The 22,386-nt window shown below is 37.5% G+C and overlaps 1 protein-coding gene across 2 annotated transcripts in view; it reads right to left on the bottom strand.

Moving 5' to 3' along the window:
- The window catches only part of casz1 (castor zinc finger 1), a 266,705-nt gene that overhangs the window by 214,049 nt on the left and 30,270 nt on the right, over nucleotides 1-22,386 (bottom strand). For both annotated transcript variants that reach the window (XM_067372059.1, XM_067372060.1), the window contains one exon: nucleotides 10,100-10,238. The gene's annotated coding sequence lies outside the window, so the exon portion shown is untranslated. The remainder of the gene's footprint in view (nucleotides 1-10,099; nucleotides 10,239-22,386) is intronic.

Raw genomic sequence — 22,386 nt, 5'->3', positions numbered from 1 at the left:
GATTACAGTCGGTGTTCAAATTCCATGTGTGAGTATATAAATCGGCTCCAGTCGAAGGAAACAATCGGTATGTGTGTTCAGTTCAGTCTTAGATGTTATTAGTCATTAGGTGTGTCCCCAGCTTTAGTAGTGTCTACACTGCTGGAATTCTAATAGAGAAGAAGAAGAGAGCTAGTTCAAGACGAGAAAATGATAGATCGTTTTGCTAGATAAGACCCTTAAGGGGGTCGCACACCGGACGCGAAGCTCTGCGCCGCACCAAATGTATAATATACATTTAATGTAAAACAATGTACATGGCGCTGTGTGGCGCGGCATGATTTTAAACAACTTCCTGAGTCGTTGCTGGGCGCCGCGGACAGGCGCCGAATGTCGCCGCCGGTGTGCGTACTCTCATAGAAAACAATGCGTTCGAATTTTAAAGACGTGGCGCGACGCTGCGCGGCGCCGAGCTACGCGTCCGGTGTGCGACCCCCTTCATTCCTTGCCTGGGATCGTGTAGAGCCCTTTGAAGCTGCAATGAAACTGTAATTTTGACCCTCAACCGTTTGGAGTCCATTGAAGTCCACTATAATAATCCTGGAATGTTTTCATCAAAAACCTTAATTTCTTTTTGCCTGAAGAAATGAACATCTTGGATGACATGAAGGTGAGTAAATTATCAGGAAATTTTAATTTGTAAGTGAACTAATTCAACGAAGTAAGCTAATTCCCAGCAAAAAATACGATAACATCATAATATAACAATATAATATGTAACGATAAAGTTCACAATGGCTTCATAAATTAATTGAAAACATAAAAAAGCAACATATATGCATATTCTTTCCTCTACATTTTCAATAAGTATAAGTGTGTGTGTGTGTGTGTGTGTGTGTACTTGTTTTTGTGAAATATCAGGACACAAATGTGTATAATGACATGGGTATGACATAGGTATTACAAAAAGAGGTGAAATATGAGGACATTCAGCATGTCCCCACTTTTCAAAAGGCTTATAAATCACACAGAATGAGTTTTTGTGAGAAAGTAAAAGTGTGCACAGTTTCCTGTGAGGGTTAGGTTTAGGGATAGGGGTAGTGTAGGGGGATAGAAAATACGGTTTGTACAGTATAAAAACCATTACGCCTATGGAATGTCCCCACATTTCACAAAAACAAGTATGTGTGTGTGTGTGTGTGTGTGTGTGTGTGTGTGTGTGTGTGTGTGTGTGTGTGTGTGTGATTAATTTAGAGAAGGCACACTGCCATCTTACTCCGACGAAAGTGACTTGAACGCACATGACTTACCTCGCAAATACAAACTTCCCAGGAGGACTTGAACGCACCATTAATTTGCATTAATTTGAATGAAAGGGTTAAAATGACAGTTATTTTCGTCAACTACCGTTCACACCAAGAACGATAACTATAAACTAAAGATAACTATAACGATAACTATATTACCGTCCACACCAGTGAACGATAATGGTCCGTTTCGGTCTGTTTATTGTAAGCTCACGCGCTACGGTTTCACAGTGTAACGTTACATGATGTTTTTGCTGTTCTTGTTGCATTTACACGGGTTTAACCAGCAGATGTCCTCAGCATGCCATATTTCAAGTGATAGCTATTGTAATAGATCTATAACAGAGAATTTAGCTGACAAAGTCAATATAGTGGGAAAAAAAACAACGCCATCACTGCAACTTCAAAGGAAGCAAGACAATATTGTCTAAACTAGCGCTGGATACCTGAGGTAATTTTGTTACTCTGTTTGCTAGCCTGGCATTATAATAGCATCGTTAATACTTCTGTTCATTTATTCAGAGGGTATGACTGATCGTTTTCCATACACACATTTTCTTTAAAGTATCCTTGAAAAGGGGGTTTGACTTGTCAAACAGTGGTGGCTTTTTCTAAACCTCAGCGATTAACTTCTCCGCAATGTCGCCATTTTAAATGCGCGAGCCCTGGAAGTAGAATGGATTCTGATTGGCTGTCAGTTTATCTTCCAACAGCTGGAAAAAATCGTTCTGAAAGTGATCCCAACGATATCGTTTATCTTATCGTTATCGTAATAGCTGTGGTGTGAACAGTGCTATTCTTTTATATTAAGAACGATTTTAAGAACTATATCGTTATGTTGGTGTGAACGGGCCTTTAGATCTAGCATTCTGTCTAACTCAGACCCAGACATAAAGGAGTGCGGTAAGGTTACATTTATTTGACTGAATTATAACATTTATTTGAACGAATTAGTCTATTGAGAGATATATGTGCGTGTGAATTACCTGCGTTAGTGGAGCGTCTCTCTACTAGCATTGAAGCTGAGTTTAATTACCTCAAAAACAGCTTTACAGCCTGAGAAACAGATTCAAATTCAGTCGCGAAATTAATTTATAATCGGTTGCGGAGCAGCGTTGCCGTTGACAACAAGTTTCTGTGTGCGCGGCGCGCGCAGCGTGTTCTCCGCAGACCGAGTTATCTGTGCTTTCATTGACAACAGCGCATTAATATAGGGTGATTAAACTGACTTGGAACTACCTGGGCATTAAGCGGTACTACGGGGCCAAAGCCATGTGGTTCTGTACAGGGCTGTTGAATGCTTGAATCTGACAGAACAGTTGCGGAACGAAGGTGTGCAATTATATTCAAGGAGATGCACGGCTAAAGTAGTTCCGGGCAGGTGTTGACCGCATTACATGTCCATATCACTCCGCTAAATGATTTAATTGATTATGACCTAGCCTACAACAGCAAAAAAAAAAAAAAACAGAGACCAAGCAAATAATATACTAAACAATAGGATAAAAACAAATGTCATATGTCATACAGTACAGACACAATTGAACACTGTTGAGAGACGCACAGACTCAGGAAATTTACCCACGCCTAATCTCTCTCTCTTTCTCATAACTGCATTAATAACTGCATTAGTCTGCTATCAATTGGTTCAAGACTCCGTTACTATAGCTCTAAAATGACGTTTTTGGAATTAGCAACGAAGGCGTGGGATGAGATGCATAAGAAATTAGTCCTGCACACACACAAGAGCATTTTAAGAACAAAACCTGACAAATGTCTTGAAATACAACATCTGAACAATGTCTTAGGGTGTGGTTACCATAGAAGTGAAATAATTGACTGAATTTATTAGAAAATTACCACCTGCAGGAGGTGTGCATTATTTCTAATAATTCAACAGCCCGTTGTCAATTATTCCTAACTTATTGCACATTTTCCAGCTAATCGGAATCGAGTATTCAGATAGACCATGGTATATCAACTAATACCGATAATAATTTTTTTTTTTTTTTTTTTTTAAAGATTAATCGAGTAGTATTCAGAATGTCATGTGATCTCAACATGTTGGCCTCCATGAAGTGACCTGCTTCATTGAAGCACAAGAAAGTCATGCTGAATAACATGATACAAAGTGCTGCTATTATTATTTTATAAAGGGGATAAACTAAATGTACATTTCATAATACATTAGAAAGGAATGCTGAATAGAAGCAATTTCATTGTCTCATTGGATTCCAACACTTTTAGAAGAAAAGATTCTAGTATATAGAACCTTAAAGGGTTCTGTCAGGCGCTTCATAGAACATTTTAGGGGTTCTAATCATGAGATCATTTTAAGAATTTAGTCTTTATTTAAATTTTATGAATTGAACAGCGTATAAACATACTTTATCAGTAGAATAAATTGAAATAGCCCAAGTATTATGCAATCATTTAAGTATTATGCAATCACATTTCTCCTTATAGAACCTTTTTGGCAAGGGTTCTTTACAATTGAGTCAAGAACACTAGAGATCTATATTGAACCCAACTGAACCTTTTTTTTTTTTTCTAAGAATGTAATCAATAAATAAACCATTTTCCATGTTTCCATACTTCAGATTCAACTACTTTATATAAACCACTTTCTGTGCAGTTTGAGTGTCCTTTTTTCTTTGTCTGAATATATAAATCCCTCCTCACCCCCTTTCCTGCCATCCTCTCTTTTGGATAAGCCACCATATGTCTCAGAGGATCAACTTTGAAAGTTTTCTGAGAGCGCGGTGTATGATTACACGAGAATTTCTCACAGACAGGGATCTCCAGAAGAAGGAAAATGCTAAATGCTATTTTAGAAATGAAATCCTCTTTCATGCATCTGCACCTGTCTCCCTCTGAGAACCCAGAGAGCAGATGCCTGATGGGGGAGTTTCGCCCGTGTGCACACCTCATTCTGAAATATTTATACAGTTTTGACACTCTCCGATAGGGGGTGAGACAAAGGGTGCTCTGTGCCCCGTGCATTTGGTCTTGTATACTAATCTCTCATTTGACGTGGAGCCGTTTCAGCTGTTTATCTCTTCACTGAATCATTAGCCACATTCAGAGTTTTGTCCAATCAAACTCCCATCGAGCTCCCAATGTAATAATTCATAACACACTTCAATCAAATAATATTATGCACCCTTAAATTAATTAAATGCAAACTTCATTTATTTACTGCTAATATAACTGTATAAAGGAAGTACCAAGATTAGACAGACATGGCTCTGATCCATTTCCTGATGGAGGGGGACCGGCAAAGCACATTGAGTGCTAGTGCACGACTCTAGCAACTCCAAGGTCATGGGTTCATTTCCCAGGAAACACATGAACTTCTAAAAATGTATCTTGATAAACACATATGCCTACATGCATAAATGCTCACGTATTTTTCACAAGCTATAGTTGTGCTCACTACCCATGTTAAAAAAAAAAAAAAAAAACTTTACTCTGCACAAATGTTTATGTACCCTTGATGTTTAATATCCTGTGTTGATTCCTTGGATCTCGGAATCATTGAGCTACAGTGGGGATGGTGAAGAGCATGCTGGGAACCAAAGATCTTACAGGACTTGGAGACTCAAGAACAGCTCAGGACAAAGCAGTGAGTGCAAAACTCAAAAAAAAAAAAAGGAAATACAAAAAGTCATTACGGGACTCTCCATAGGCGTAATGGTTTTAATAATGTATAAACTGTATATTCTATCCCCAACACTAACCCTCTACCCCTAAACCTACCCATTACAAAACACTTTTGGCACTTTTTTGAATTTCAAAAAACACAGTTTAGTATGTTTTTAAGCCATTTGGTTCACGAGGACTGTTGTAATACCCATGTCATCATTATACACATTTGTGTCCTTATAAACCATATATACAAGAACACACACACAAACGCATACACATATATATTTTGCAAGAGGTATGCAGGTTGTGTAAATGTATCATGTGGAGTGTAGTTGCTTCATGCCAGTCATTCAGGGTAAGTTATGACAGCTCAGTGGGTCTGACCGTAGCATACCAAGTCATTACGGGCAGAATGGGAGGCATCTGAATAATTAATCAAAATAATGTAAAATAATCCAACAACCTTCCCTCTCTCTCTCTCTCTCTCACCTGTTTGCTGTCCTCAGACTGCTTTGAGGGGTAAAGGAGGTGCCCTTCAGGTTAAATATATATATATATATATATATATATATATATATATATATATATATATATATATAATTTTTTTTTTTTAAAATCACTGTGTACTTGGGACCAGCACCTCTTTACTGTCTGCAGGGGTTACCGCTACCCAGCTTTTGTCACTTTGTTAATACGATGACAGATGAGCTACTAGACTAAAGCAACTTGAAAAAGGCTTTAGTGGAAATATTGAACGTTTTCTTGTCGAGTAAAATGGAAAAATTTAATCAGAATGCAGAGAAATCATGTGCTTTGAGCGTACGCCGCATAAAAGCATATGTGCCTGTTCTGTAAATGATGCAAACATCATAATGTGGTCAGTGGTGAGCTTTAAAGGAGCTGCTCATAGCACTTACTGTCCATCTGCCATGGGCATTAGACTCCTATTGAGTCTACAAGTCTGTTAAGAGAAAAGGCAATCGTTTTCTTCTAGTCCGTAGATGGGAATGTATATGAGTGCTCATAGGGAGGCGGTTTGCATTTCGTCATGGAACATATGGTTTAAGCGCAAGTGTGTATCTGCTACAAGAGAAGGTCTTCACTGATCCCGGAGATTTTCTCTGGCAGAATCTGCAAATTCTGTTTATTAATCATGACTACAGTTGCTGCACTCAATGCCGTGCCCAACTTTAATGAGCCGATTAAAAGCATGATGTGTGAGTAAGAAGAAGCAAGGGCAAGCGTGTTTTGTGTAAAACTAAGGCCAGGAGTCATGCAACGCTTTGGAAGGTAATAGTCAGTGGTTGATGAAGGTCTCTATTTTAGATAGCAGTAAATCCCCCTCTTCTGCTCCCAACCCCCTCTTTTCAGATATCAGCCCTTGAAAGTGTTCAGTTTTAGGACACAGGGAGGTCACACCTGTTGTGGAACTTGATAGAAGGCTTATTTATAAACTTTCAGCCCTCCAGATTCTTCCTACAGAGAAAATGCTGACATACACAGGGGAGGCCGGAGGGGGTGTGTGGGGTGAAAAGCGTGTTTATGAAAAGTGCACCAACTGGAAAATCCATAAAACTTTGAAATGATGAAATTAACGAGCAATCTGATCGGGTTTCCTCAGGACCGGCGAGGGAAAGTGTGGCTTTTTAGTCTCCCGTTGAAAGGAGAATGATGGAGAGAATACTGGAAGTTCCTCTTCGTTTTAATTTAGTTAAGACATCGGATTACTATTAACCTTTTTAAAAGACCATACAGAGTTATACAAGGGACGCCTCATAACTGTCGGTCGAATAAAGCCAGTCAGTAAATGTCAAAAACTTTCTGAGACAAAAATTAACTATTCAGTCACTCTGAAGAAGAACTTCAATAGAAGCACCTCATTTCTTTGCCAGTTTTAAATGTCCCAGCAAACAAAAAAGCAAAACCAGTTGGGGCCAGTTAAAGGTTCTCCTAATATATTGCCTAAATTTAGGCTCTGAGTTATGTCCTATGGGGCATTTGGGTAGGATCATTTGACGTATGAAAAGTTCTGCAAATGCTGAGTGGATTTGCAGTATAAGGGGTAATATTATGGTGGTGGAGAAGACCTCCAACCCGTGACAGATAGCCTGACAGGTGTTAGAGGAGGCAACACAGTGTCAAATGAACTTCTCATTTAGAAATGTGAAAGCTGACTTTTTTTAAACCTCAAGTAACATGTTTGCTATATGAGCGAGATCCAATATTGACTAAAAATCTGCTTCTTTGTGCCGTGATCTGTTAGCGCCAAAGAAAGACGGATGGAAATACTTCCAGACATGCCATCACAAAGTTTTCTTTTTCCTTCCCATATGAGACAGAAAAAAAAGAGGCATAGATGTCTGACATCGATACATCCAACTGCGTAATCAAGCACAGTCGGAGCTGATCTGATTGCACCTGTGCAGCCATTTTTAACCAGCTTGATCAACTTTAGTGGATTAGTGTCTAACTGACTTACAATATGTTATCACATTCGTAGAGAAGAGCAAAATCTGGGAACTTTAAATGGAAAATATGCAGCATCTTTGTGAATCTGAAAGTGTCAAGGATTGATAAACACAATGCAGCTTCCACATTTTACACTAAGACAAAAAACATCTCAGGTATGTTCTCTGTTCTGCTGCACTGTGCGAACATTAGGAAACTTCCAATCAGTTCTAAGCACAGCATAGAGAACAAGTAAGGAGACACCCTTGACTTTACTATGGACATCTGGATATAAAATTACTCACCTGTGCCAAAACACTCATATAAAACAGATATTCCACACGACAGGACGTGATACTATACAAACTGATGGCAAAAAAACCCCACTGCGTTGCAAAGATTTTTCTTCTGACAGCATGCAGGATAGTTTTGGCTTTAAAAAATGGTGACACCATGTAAGGTGACCCCCCAGAATGCATCTTATGAAATTACAAAAGACAGAAATCCATTTGCAACTGTGCTCTAACACCAAGATTACATTGTTACTATAGAGTCTTCCTGCAAATTAATTTGGAGGTTCATTTCATATATTATGTGAATGGAGAGTGGTAGGAAAATTAAATCTCTGCATCAAACATTCCTGTGTATGTTATGTTATTTCTGCAGGGGCTTCTAGGAAGAAAACCATCGTCGCTCGCTTATACTGCAAACCTGCGGCAGTTATGACTGCTTTTGAATCGCAGTTGCCTGGGTTTCAAGACCAGTGATTGCAGTACGATTCAAAATGATTTCTCACAAGATCCTAATGTTTCATTCCAGTCAATGTGCAATCTCAGTGCCGGGGATCACTCAAACGATGTGATGACATTACGTGACTTAGGTGAGCATGTTCTGGTACACGTTGTACGTGAAGACAACAGCTCATTTGCCTCAAGGGCTATTTGACCTTGGATAAAAGTGCTATCATTTTTACATGGACCTTAATTACTCTTTCATCGATCAGCATCTCCTTTTCATCACCAGATTTTAATGTCAAAGTGAAAAGTTAAATGCTTTTAAAGAACTGCTGGTGGAAAGATTTTACACATTAACCAAAATAAGAGAGATCATGCTAACATATTTAGTACATATATAGCATATATGTACATATATAGTACACAACATTCAGGATCTGGCCAATTTTCTGTGAGTTTTTTTTTTTTTTTGGAATATCATAAAGGTAGAAAGATGAAATATCCAACATCAGAATTTGGTCCTGCTACACAAAAGTTAATTTGCCAGATATATCATATTACCATTAGCCCACATTGTAAAGTATGGCTAATCTGAGCATTAAAAAAAAAAAAAAAAGCATAATTTATGTGTCAAATTATAATTTGTTTGAATTCATTGGTAACACTTTAGTTTGGTGTTATGAACTAACAATGACCAACATGTTTTTTTTTTTCCGGAATTTGATCATCTAGGTTACTGTTAAAGGTGCTCTAAGCGATGTCACGTGTTTTTAGGCCAAAACATTTTTTGTCACATACAGCAAACATCTCCTCACTATCCGCTAGCTGCCTGTCCCCTGAACACACTGTAAAAAAACGCAGTCTCTGTAATCGCCACAAGCTCCAAAAACGGCAATAAAAACAAAGTGGTGAAGCCTGGACCACGAAACATAATAAACATGCTCCAGCCAATAACCAACAAGAAAGATTTTAAATGCGCGTTCATGACTGTTTCAGGAAGCACGGAGGGGAGAGGAGGAGGGAGGGTCTAGCTAGCCTCTGTTTTGTTTGACAACACTTCAAAAGTCAACAGGAAGTTACTCCGCCCAGAATCGCTTAGAGCACCTTTAATTTATAGATATAAATTAATGTTTATGGCTAATTCATGTTCTAAATAATGTTCATGTTCATTTTTACAACTTGGAATGTTAGAAAATATTAGCATTAGCAAAGTTTGTGGTCAGTGAATTCTTGAAATTAATACTTTTGTTCAGCAAGAATGCATTAAATTGATCAAAAGTGACATTTAAAAACAAAAGATTTCTATTTCAAATAAATGTTCTTCTTTTGAACTTTCAATTCATCAAAGAATCCTGAAAAATATTTTTTTTTCCCACAAAAATATTAAACAGGACAACAGTTTTCGAAATTGATAATATTAAGGAATCATTCTTGAGCATCAAATCAGCATATTAAAATGATTTCTGAAGAATCATGTGACACTGATGACTCAAGTAATGACTGCTGAAAATTCAGCTTTGCCATCACAGGAAAAATATATTTTAAAATATATTAACATAGAAAACAGTTCATTTAAATAGTAATATTTCACAAAATGACTACTTTTACAGTATTTTTGATCAGATAAACCCAGCCTTGGTGAGAATACGTGACTTAGAAACATTAAAAATCTAACTGGCCCCAAACATTTGAACAAAAGTGTATGTGCAATTAATATTATGATTGATACCTAATGCATTAACCAATATTAATAAATAGAACCTTATCATACAGGGTTAACCATTCATTAAAAAAGAATTTTAATAAGCTAAAACCAAACAAAATATATCTATATATCATATTTGTGCAATCGAACATACTGAGCCCCCCTCTGACACAGGCCGTAAGTGAGTTTGGATGTGGAGGCACTCTATACCCTGTGGGGGGACTTGGGAGCCATGTGTCGACATGCACCATACTGCTCACTACATTGCCTGGTCTTACCGGGAACAGGAAAGAAGGGGCGGAACAGAGGCTCTCCAGATGTTCTCCATCATAGGGCCACGGGGGAGAACTGCACCGAGCTGTAACACCTGCTTCAGCGAGAACCACCGCAACCGGGCCAAACACAAGTACACTGGAGCTGCGAATGACAAGAAAAACAGCTTATTTTATAGCACACACTAATGTCAGACCGGCTTTCCTGGCAGCATTTCTACCATCCTAAGCCTCAGAACACATATCTGCCGGTTTACATGATCACACGATCGGTGCCAGATATTAAAACTTGCTCACGAACAGTGTTCAGCTGAGATCTGAGTAGGTGGTGAAGGGCAAAGGCATTGCGACTGGCATTTTTGGGGGGCTGGGGGGCTGCTGTTGGAAAATATATAATCTATAATTTCCTAAAATAGTAAGTTCACTCGTGTACCCGTAAAAGGATTTTTTGCAGACTGGTTGGCTGCTTCAAAGATTTTTGGTTCATGCATACAATGAAAAAATGGATAAATGACACCAGATTTATGATTTAAATATGTGCGTGTTATTGCAAATGTACTCTGAGGAGAGAAAAAAAATGTTGGTCGCATTTGAGCGGCACGTGAGAGGAAAGTGATAAATAATATCATAGTTTCCAACTAAAAACACTGGCTTGAAAAGTCCTCAAGAGGTGTAGGCTAAGTCCATGATTACTTAGAGTCTCAAATCGCATTCCGGTAATCTGTTCGTCGTGCACGCACACAAAATGCAAATGAGCAGAAACAAAAGGGAGCACAAGAGCCGCGGCAGGTGAGAGCGCGTAACGCTCAATAACACCAATGTTAAATTCTCCTTGACCTGAGGGTCACCAAACACCGACCCCAAATCGTTTAATATTTTCCCTTCGAGATCAATGGCGGCATAAATTTGGATTCAATGACAAGAATAATTTAAAACAGATCTATAAATGATAAGATGCAATTCCCAGAAGTGCTGCATGCATACTATTAAACTGACAGTATTGTTTTGGAAGCTTTAAACAGAAAGCAAGTTTGTTTTCATAGGTATGAAAACAGTTAAACGAGCCTTAGGATGTAATATAGCATCAAAATATTAAACACCATAATTTAGTTGATTTGATTTACAGTATTCATTACAGGTAAAAGCTGAAAAAAAGAGCAGTCCCAGAACGCAATAAACACACTTTCATGTGTGATTTGCTCTATGAAACTTGGCAGATAACCGTATTTTGCGTGGGTAAGGCCGCATATTGTAACAGACGTCTTTTGTATTCTCCAGTAGTGTGCATCCACATGTGGTCTCGGGGATACAGGTTAAAAATATCCTTTCATCTGAAGGTAATCTACAATAACTGTGATCTCACCACGTGTTTAATTTGAGTTCAGTGCTAATACTGTTTTGCAAATCATAAAAAAGGCTCTCACTGATAAATATTAATTTGAGCCTTCATGATGTATTTGAAAATTCCGGCTAAAATGTCACCACATGGAACATTAATGTAATATTTCAAGGCCTGAGAGCAATGCTCATATTGATTGCATTTATTTGACTCAAGGGATGAGGAATAATTCTTCAGCCTGGGACACATCTGGCAGCCAAAGATGCGAGGCAGGGAATGAGAAAATGCAAAATAACAATAAAAATAATAGGGCTCGGATTTAAATATATCACCTCGACATTGTTTTAATGTGAATGGCTTAATACAGAGGAGATGCACCTCCTGCAGTTATACATCTATTTCTGAAAGGCTTATTTCTGCATAGTACATGATAGGCTACAGATTAGAAACTAAGAAGCGTTTTCATCTCCTCGCGGGGAAAAGCAATTGCACCCTTCTAGATGACACAGGTAAACGGTGCGAGTCCTTGAAACCTCACCTTTTCCTTATATTGACAGTGCTCTTCAGTTGCAAATCAGGAGACTGTTCTTGAAAATAAAGCCTGTCTCCCTTCTGGCAAGTTTAAGCAGAGACAGACGAGTTTGACTATGCCTGTGTCCTAAAAGTCATTCATAATATTGACTATCATTAGGGAAGGGCGTCTCTCTGTCCTAGTGCAAATGAAACGAAATTTGAGACACAACTTGACCCACGCCAGAACTACTATGAAATGTATCAAGATCAACAGAACAGTGTAAATGTTCATTCAGTATTGGGAAATATTTAAATGGACGAGAAGTCTGTGTACTCGTATTCAAATCATTTGATCAAACAATAGAAATACTTAATACTTTGCTTAAATATTTAGTATTTGCAATTGTATAGTAAAATTATAAATGGAATGTATGCAATTAAAATATTGAAAATAATAAATTATCATCATGTCTTTTTTCTAAATATTCTAAATATACTACTTATTTATAGTACTTCTGAAATAATTTGCAAGTACACCGAACACTAGTCGGTCAGCTCAAACATGCTATTTCTATTTTCATTAAAAGAAAATTATATCTTTATGAAAATCTTTTTTTAGAAAAGAAAATAAAAGAAAAAGGTTAAACACTTTCTCTCCTATCCAGGTTTGCATAGTAGACTTCCCAAAGTATTGTGATGACTCGGACAAGATCCGTTTGGTACAAGTTTTCTTTCTGGAATTAGAGGACATTCCTCTCTGCTGAATGGGATATCAATTATGTATAGCTAAAGCGCCACCTACTGGCAGGAATAATTCAGTCAGCACAGCATGTGTGATAACCTCACTGAACTGCTCAAGTCATTTTATCAGATGTTACTCACTAAAATTATGGGCATTTTTTGCCTTTGTGTGTGTGTGTGTATTGCATTACTATTACTGATGACAAATTTGTTTTGAAAAAAAAAATTAAAATATATATATATATAAAAGAATATTTTATTATATAAAATAAAATAAAATCTATAAAAGAAAATATGAAATATTAAATTTTTTGAGAAATTCCAAAACAGTATGGGTGAAAATGTTCTTTAACAAATTTGTTAACTTTTTTCTTTAAAAAAATGCGTGTTTACAGTTCCACTCTCATATAAGTTATAAATTATAAAATTGTATTATATATATATATATATATATATATATATATATATATATATATATATATATATATATATATATGGAAATTTATATGGATAAATGGAAGTACATTTTAAAAAAAAACAGATATGTCTGAGTGACATGAAATACTACAGTTTTCCAATTCATCAGCATCTGTGACAAGTTTTTGGCTGGTGATCTTAGCACGCAATCTTGAGAGGGTATAGGCGGACTTGACTGTCATAAACAATATACTTGAGGCTAACATAAAACAACAATACGTTTTTTCCCCCCACCACAAAGTGTTGCACACATGTGCACACAAACATGCATGCAAAAATCTAAGACAGATATGGCATGATATTGATGAGCTAAAGAGATCTAAAAACACAATCTGTAATTTTCTCTTTTCTATTAAAATCTTAAATGGCATTCAGCATGGTCCACATATACTACATAACAAATATTAAACATTATATTTAAAAAAAAAAAAGAGTACATTAAATGGATTGCATTCTTCTTAGGTTTCTCTGTTACCCAACAAGCCACTTCAGTCTTGACAACATTACATGTCTGAATATTGAAGCCGAAGGCAAACGGAAGGTTTTGAAACACACTGCATCACTCACAGCTCAAAAAATGGATACTGAGCTTATCATATTTCAGCTCTGATGCCATTGCTCGTTCACCACAGTGTCATTAAAATTGACGAACCACAAAAAAGAGAGTCAATGATTTCACAATTACTTAGTCTCTTGGCCATCCACCCAAGCTTTGAAGTATCCTGTGAACTGGTGGAGGCCCTCTCCACTTCATTAGACAGCGTCAAGACCACATGATGTAACTCAATCCATTGAGCAGTCTCAATTACAATGTGGTCCATTACGTTGCTGGAAGCCGATTCAAAACCTATCAAAATCTGAAAGACTCATTTAGTCTTGGGGTCTCTCGCAGTCCTGGATGTCCGACTGCAACGTGCCCGACACGTACACCCCCTGTCTATATTGCTTGTTCAACTTGACATGTAATTACAGAGGAAATATTTGTGTATTTTGTATGGGTGCCACAAAACTGCAGTCGACTCGCTGCCAAGGCTTCACAGCTCTCGCTGCTGCTGCTGCTCCAGCCAGAATCCCTGATTAAAACAAGATGGTTTCATTTGGGCCAGCTTTGGAAGGAATCACTCCCAGAGATCTGGCGCGCGCTGCCAAATCTACTACAGTGAGGAGCGTGAGACGCTGCAGTGAGAGTACCGCGCATTAAAACACTACAGGGTTCTGGCTTCTCATTCGGTTCACTACACTTGCAAATAAACACACGGCCACTGCCTGCCTGTGATATCTAGATAAAAGCCTAGCTCTGCTTCATTAAAATCTGACTGTATTTCTAGGGCGAGGAGGCATTTAGCACCTGAGCAAACATTGGCTAAAATAATAATGAGATTATTAATTTTAAAAAGAATGAACGTAAATATGCTGTAATTGAACAAATCAAAATCTAAGCTCAAATTCTTGCTAGGTTCATCCATTAACTACAAAGACTTATTTAACCGACTCTCCAAAATCTTCTCAAGTTATAGGAAGAGTTTTGTAGAAGCGCTTATTTTATCTGAAATAAACTTATTTAACCTGAAACTACCAGGATATTGTGCAGAAGCTTTCATGAATATAAAGAGACCAGATGCATGTACAACGGCTCACCAAACCACAAAAGCATCTCCGAGGACTTCCCAAGACATGAATATTAACATAATGCGGAATAAAGAATCTACTCTGTTCCATTATATATGTTAAAATTAATTAATGTCGCAGATTATACTCAGGAAATCTATAGAGGATAGATGTTAATAGAAATCTGCAACTTCGAAGTGCTCAGTGAGTTTTTATGCTTCAAACATTGCATTTATGATATGAATATATATCTACAGAATACAGTAATGCTCAGCAAAAAGTATGTGTATATTTAAGTGTTATATCAAGAGTTCATTGATCGTGGAAAGAAAAAAATACCAGGTTACATCAAAGATGACCAAAATCTATGTGCAGCAGTTCCCTAAAAGCAGCACAGTCTTTTTTTTTTTTTTTTTTAAATCATAATATTGATCGTGAAGGACTGTAGACAACCTTCTGTCAATAAACTGTGCCATAATGCAATGCTCGCACATAAACGTAATAATAATAATTATGAAATTAAATCTCAATTACATCGATATGACCTAGTTTCTATAAACTTCTTGGACACTGTTGAACTCATTAAGCTGTCAAGGTGAAGTTTATGAGACAGTAACAATGAGATGAGGAAAGAACAATGTTAGCCAGTCCGGTCAAAATATTCCTGGAGGATTATTTCATGGTGTAAATATTAACTTCACCATTACCTCATGTCTATAAGCACAGTGACTGTAAATTCGTAACATACCTCTTAAAATTAATAAGCATACAAATCATTAGACACACTTATCGGCTTCACACTGAATATTAAGTCTCGTTGAGGATGCAAAGCTATGAAGATGTTATTCTTGGAGTGCGTGGTGTTAAATACAGCACAGCGAAGACCCAATATGGAGATAAGCTGTCAGACGGCTCTGCGCAAAGGAAAGCGCCCCGTCTAATCTAACCACTCCGCTCCCAGCACTTAGGGTAACGTGCCATACTGGAAATCCTCAGACAAATAAAACAAAGTGGGGCCACATTGATGCTCTGTCTTGTTTTATATGATGGCTTGAAATAAATGAACTTTAAATGGAACCTTGGCAGCAACGTGTGCTATTGATCGATCTGGACAGAAGCTGAAGTTTAAGGGCATAGCTTTCCCCGAGCTGGGCTGTAACTGGAGTAATGAAATTGATTGGGCACAGAGAGGTGACAAGCCAGTAGAGTCAAGCCCTTGATGTAGGGAAACAAGAGTGGCATCTAATTGGGGTGTAATATAGGTCTTTAGAGGACATTAAGCACTCAAGTGGAGGGAACCAAAAGGCTCCTTAGCAAGCTTAAGAGTGAAGACTTTAAGCCCTTTCTTTCACGCCGACATTTTCTTTCTGTGAGAACACCCACGAGATGTTTATTCACAGATTCGACAATACAGAAAACCTAAAACATCTTTACACCACTGCATGGGAGAGTATTACTTCAATTAAAACTCAAAAGGAATATTGACTTGTGACTTGTTCCTCCTTTTCCTTTAAAAAAAAGAGCAAAAATCAGAGTTACAATGAGGCACTTTAAGTAAATGTGGTCATACCACTTAACATTAAAATGCTGTTTCAATACTGTATAGTATATACAAAACGGCCTCATTTACTTTCACTGTAAGGGCCTCAATAGTTAACTAAATAACAAAACTTCTGCAATATTGTCAAAATGTCTTAAAAAAACCTGGATGATGCCATTTCCATTAACCGACGTTATGCAACTAAAACTTTTTTTTTTTTTTTTTTTTTTTTTCAAAAATCATCGCAAAAATCATGGCAACGGATGTTAGCAGGTTTAAGTATATCACAGCCACTGCAATAGCCATTATTTTTACTCGAAGGAGACATAGGTGTGTCATCCAAGCATTAAAGGGTTAGTTCACCCAAAAATGAAAATAATGTCATTTATTACTCACCCTCATGCCGTTCCACACCCGTAAGACCTTTGTTCATCTTTGGAACACAAGTTAAGATATTTTTGTTGAAATCCGATGGCTCAGTGAGGCCTCCATAGGGAGCAATGACATTTCCTCTCTCAAGATCCAATAATGTACTAAAAACATATTTAAATCAGTTAATGTGACTATATTGAACTTGTACTGCTGCAATCACGTGACTTTGACGCTCCGAAGCTTCCTGAAGCAGTGTTTTGAAATCGACCATCACTATATATGTTGTTATTTTGTTTTTTTGGCACACCAAAAATATTCTTGTCCCTTTATAATATTAATATTGAACCACTGTACTCACATGAACTGATTTAAATATGTTTTTAGTACCTTAATGGATCTTGAGAGAGGAAATGTCATTGCTCCCTATGGAGGCCTCACGGAGCAAACGGATTTCAACAAAAATATCTTAATTTGTGTTCCGAAGATGAACGAAGGTCTTACGGGTGTGGAACGGCATGAGGGTGAATAATAAATGACATTATTTTCATTTTCGGGTGAACTAACCCTTTAATGGCAAGGAAAACCCTTATACTTGGGAGCCGGCCACGGATGAGGTCTTTCTGTGTGTTTTTCCATCCTATCTGCTTCGAGATCTTGATAAATTGTGGCATTTCTTTGTTGTTTAGAATCCAGTATTCCTGTAATTCTTTTGTCTTTTATGAGTTCGTACTCTGTCTCGTCTTCTGTACAAACATACCGCGCCAACTTTAAAGAATGATCAACTTTTACGTGTACCAGCCAGGTGACCTGTAAATGCAGAAAAATTGTTTTCATTGCAGTTTTGCAAAATATTCCTTTTTCGAAGTGCCTGAAAAACCACCTCATGTGAGTGTAAAAACTTTTTGCGATATATGCACGTTTTTTTTAAATTGACGTTTCCATTTGGCGTATTTTCAGCTCGCAATTTCAATTTGTGCAATTTGAAGGTAAATGAAAACACAGCTAATGTTACCTTAATTTGTGCTTCTTTTTTTTCTAGAAAACAAAATAATATTTTTTTGTCATGTTGTCAACTGAGCTTAACTAGTATTTTTGAGGGGCGAACCTGGAATATTCCTTTAACACGCAATATGTAAGAAAAGTATTTTGGTTTTTGAGCTGTTGTGATCCTCCACTGCAATGGCGATCTAGAAAGGAAAGAACAGTCACCTATGCAAAATGGCCTTAGTGGCCACACTAAAGGAAAAAGTTACAGCACATTACAAGCACTTAGTGCAGTGATATCAAGGTTCACCTCTGATTTCCAATCTTAGGCCAGGAAGGGGGTGGGGAGAGGGTCATTAAAACGCCATTACAAGCCCATATTTCATATTCCAGCCTCGCGTATGTTTCAAGGTGTTAAAAGCTCAATGTATATTCCACTATATTTAAGCACCGGGACAGCAAAGCTGTACAGACACCTCACCGGCAGCCATTGACCTTGAGCCTATCCAGCCTTCATTAGCTTTTAGACACTTATCACTCATAACTGGGTTTGTCCTCATTGCCACACTTCCTCCTTCACTTCACTTAGGCCAGCAAATAATGGCTGGAATCCATTTATCTGCCATTTCCAACAAGTGCGTGACATTAACGAATTATCTGCTTTTCTCTAAGTATGGCCAAGGTACCCTCCGAAGAATTCCCTCGCTCCTGGGTCAGCCTTTTAGAACTGCCTTTCTTCATTAGTGCCATTTTCTTTCCGCCGTCTTTAAATATTCATTCTGTTTTTTCGCAGACGCTGATTTCGGTTTATGAGCACTATTGGGCGCAAGCTCTTTTTTTTCCTAAACACATATTTATTTAGTTATGATTTTTTAATGCTCTCTTCTACTTTATAACCATCATCCCCAGGAAAACATTGATCTGAGTTGCAAATGAATCTAATTATGGCTTTCCATTCTCTGTGTGAGATATTGACTTCTGGTTAACGGTGTTCCTCTTGCAGTGCAGTGATCTGCAAACTGTTGGCATAAAAAGTATGTAATCCCTAAAATGCTTAACAGAATTTTTAGCAGAATGTACAATTGTTTTGAGCACGCTTAACGCTGTTATGATCATACAACCACTGCATTCAGAGGGCAGGAACAAGTAATGTGCTTTTGTTCAGTCTTTATCTATCAAGGTTAAATATCAAACTGACTACAAAGGCTCAGACAGTGATGTACCATTATGAAGATAATTTAAGCAAGAAAAAAATCATTGCTTTTAACACGTTTCGTCTCTACTGGTGAGAATATGGTCTATGCATGTGTCATTTTGCATTTGTTTAAAGAGCGCAGTACTGGCCTTTGATGCAAAGCCTTGACTTTCAACCATTTCCAACGAAGCCGATTTTAAATATTCCATTGCATCACATGTCGTCGATCTCTATGTAAAATGGTCATGATTATTTTATTTTGTAACATTAATGGAAGAACATGGGCGGGTGGGGGGGCGGCTCGTGCATTTGCAATTCATATTCCCCTGCATGATTACATTAAGAGAGTGTTCTGTCATATTTGATTAATGTATCTTGTTTTCCTTAAAACCAGATTAAAATATGAAAACTGACAGAAATGAGGCCATTACAAAGAATTATCAATTTTTAATAATCTACTCAAGAGAGGAAAAATGAAGTGCCGTACACAAAGGAGCTGCTCAGAAATTCAGTAATCAGGATTTTGCTACATTCGCAATCAGTGTTATGTGGCAGATGGGGACTAGGCGTCTGTGTTTTAAGGGTCTTAGCTGGAACACAGACACAATTAACATGAAAGGTTCCCGCGCTAAGTGTGTTCATGTGTCAGAGTGTGAATGAAAAGTGTTATTGACTGTGTAAAAGCACTAGCAGAGAATTTCATATTTCCATATGTACATAACAGAGGGTGACAAGAATGGACTTGAAAATATTAAAAGGACAGTTAACCTAAAAAATGAAAATCTTTTGTCATCATTCAAACCTGTAAGACTTGCTTTCTTCCAGAGAAAAAAAGTATACTAGAGACTCTTTTCCATGCTTGAGACCTGAGGCACTCAAAGCTTCAAAAACATGTAAAAGTACCATTATTTTCTAAAAGAAAAATATAGTTAAACTGTTCTGAAGTCAGATGATAGATGAAATTTATATGTGAATTCACTTATGATACTACCTTCAAGTGAACCGAATCATTGAGTCAGTGAGTTACAGAAATTCATTTAAGAATGAATCATTCAGACAGTGAAAAAAAACAGATTCAAAAGCATGATTCAAAACGTGCCAACAATCATGTTTATCACACAGCTATTTAGCTACTTTAGATGACATGGAATATAGTGCTTAAGCCATATGAACAGCTTTCATGATACTTTTACAGTGTGTTTGAGTCCTTTTTTTCCTTGAAAGCCCCAGTACTCATGGAAATGCTTTAAAATGTATCCTTTTGTGTTCCAGTAAAGCAATGCAAATAATGACAGCTTTACATGTCATACATGATATACTAATAGTGTATACCATTCACACAATTGATATAAAAGTGGTGTATTCATAAGGCACAGAGAGACAACATAGAAAATGTTTAACCTTGTGAAAACGAAGAGGGGAGAAAATGTGCCTCTGTTCAGCCATCAAAGTTAATGGCTATATTTGGAACAAAGAGTGTGTGTATGGGTATAAACTAGGATTTCAATTCCAGTATCAGCCATTTAGCATGACCGTGGGTGACTGTGAATTAAAAAGGTGGTCCTTTATGTGCGACCCCTCTGCTCAAAAGGGTACATCCATAACTTATGTAGACAGCCAGGCCATTAGCCACCAGAGCTGGGCCACCTTTACATAATACGCTCTATACTAATCACTGACCACCCCAGTCACACAGCTAATACATCACGCAGACCCCAGAACATATATTTTAGGATAAACGGAGTATATCATGCCCCTTTAAATAAAATCACCAGTTATATGATCCCATATGTGAAAACTGTATGATATCAAAAGCACCAGAAATACTATAGGCCTACTGACATTTTCTGTTGTAGCAGAACTACAGCATTAAAGGGATAGTTCACCCAAAAATTAAAATTACTCACCCTCAAGCCATCCTAGGCGAACACAATCAGAGATATATTTAAAAATCTCCTGGCTCTTTCAAGCTTTACAATGGTAGTGAATGGGGGCATGATTTTGAAGCCCAAAAAAATGCATCCATCCATCATAAAAATAATCCATATGGCTCCAGGGGGTTGATAAAGGCCTTCTGAAGTGAAGCGATGGGTGTTTGTAAGAAAAATATCCATATTTAAAACTTTATAAACTAAAATAACTAGCTTCTGGCAGATGACCGTATGCCTACTGTGCAAGTAGACTTGCGCCACAAGACGCGATGTAGGAGTAGAGTAAGCTTAGGCGCCACTCACGGTTTAAACAAATAGGACTTTGTAACAAACTCAAGCTCCTCTTCTCTTATATCGAAATCCACAGACATTTCTCTTTAAAATTTCTCATTTTAGACTTCTAATTCGTGACCGGTGTTTTGTTTTGCTCTATCCTCTGGCCTTCCGCGTTCGTCATTGCGCCATGCGTCAGATTAGAGGTCACTCTTCCGCCGCAAATCAATGCATACGGCCGTCTGCCGGAAACTAGTTATTATAGTTATTAAAGATTTAAATATGGATATTTTTCTTACAAAAACCCATTGCTTGGCTTCAGAAGGCCTTTATTAACCACCTGGAGTCATATGGATTATTGTAATGACGGATGGATGCATTTTTTTGGGCTTCAAATTTGCACCTCGAAGAGCCAGGATATTTTTAAATATATCTCAGATTCATCTGAAAGAAGATAGTCATATGCACCTAGGATGGCTTGAGGGTGAGTAAATCATGGGATAATTTTCATTTTTAGGTAAGGGAAAGTTAGCATAAAAATTAAAATTCTATCATAGTTTAGCCACCCTCATGTCATTCCAAACCTGATGATTTTTTTTATTTGAATTCTTTTTTAAGATATTATGGTAGAAATGCACAAGTTCATACTTTTACAAGACATGTGACAGTCATTGCGATGGCATAAGATATGAGCTCATGTTGAGAATATGACAGCTGCCATTCATTCCCGTTTGATGTCCTTATTTCACATTAACACTGAGAATGTAAATATGTTGGCAAAATGTATCTCAGCAGTGCTGAGGCAATCTCTTTTGTTATTGGACAACAAGCGAGAATGACAATGTGTGATTTTGTGAATAGAAACCATATGGGTTATAAATGTACACAAAGGCTTTTTCCAAAACTGAAGCAGAATCAGCTGTTTCAACTGAGATGGTGTGAAACAGAGCCGTCGAGGTCTGGATGGAGCCAGCGGTAGGACTGCACACACTGAACTGTTTAAAATTCTGTACTGTTTGGTGAACTAAAGAGCATTTGGTTCACATAAAGGCTGCATGTGCTTATAGGATGCGCTGAGTCTATATACATCAACACGTGATGACATTACAGACATGTGGACAAATGAGGATGCTTTGCTTAAGCTGACCTTTTGAAAGTGTCATCTAAGATTCTGTGTTACTTGAGCAATTGTTTGAGCCGTTCCTTTGACTCAATAATCACTGACGAAGCATTCAAACCACTCATTAGTTTCACCTCATCCCCAATCGCATCCACTAGACACCACAACATCTCTCAAGACACCAAACCTGGCAATATTAC

Source organism: Chanodichthys erythropterus, chromosome 20, assembly GCF_024489055.1.
Source record: "Chanodichthys erythropterus isolate Z2021 chromosome 20, ASM2448905v1, whole genome shotgun sequence".
Classification (NCBI taxonomy): Eukaryota; Metazoa; Chordata; class Actinopteri; order Cypriniformes; family Xenocyprididae; genus Chanodichthys; species Chanodichthys erythropterus.
Note: the sequence above shows the minus strand (reverse complement) of the source record. Positions and strands in the feature narration are given on the sequence as shown.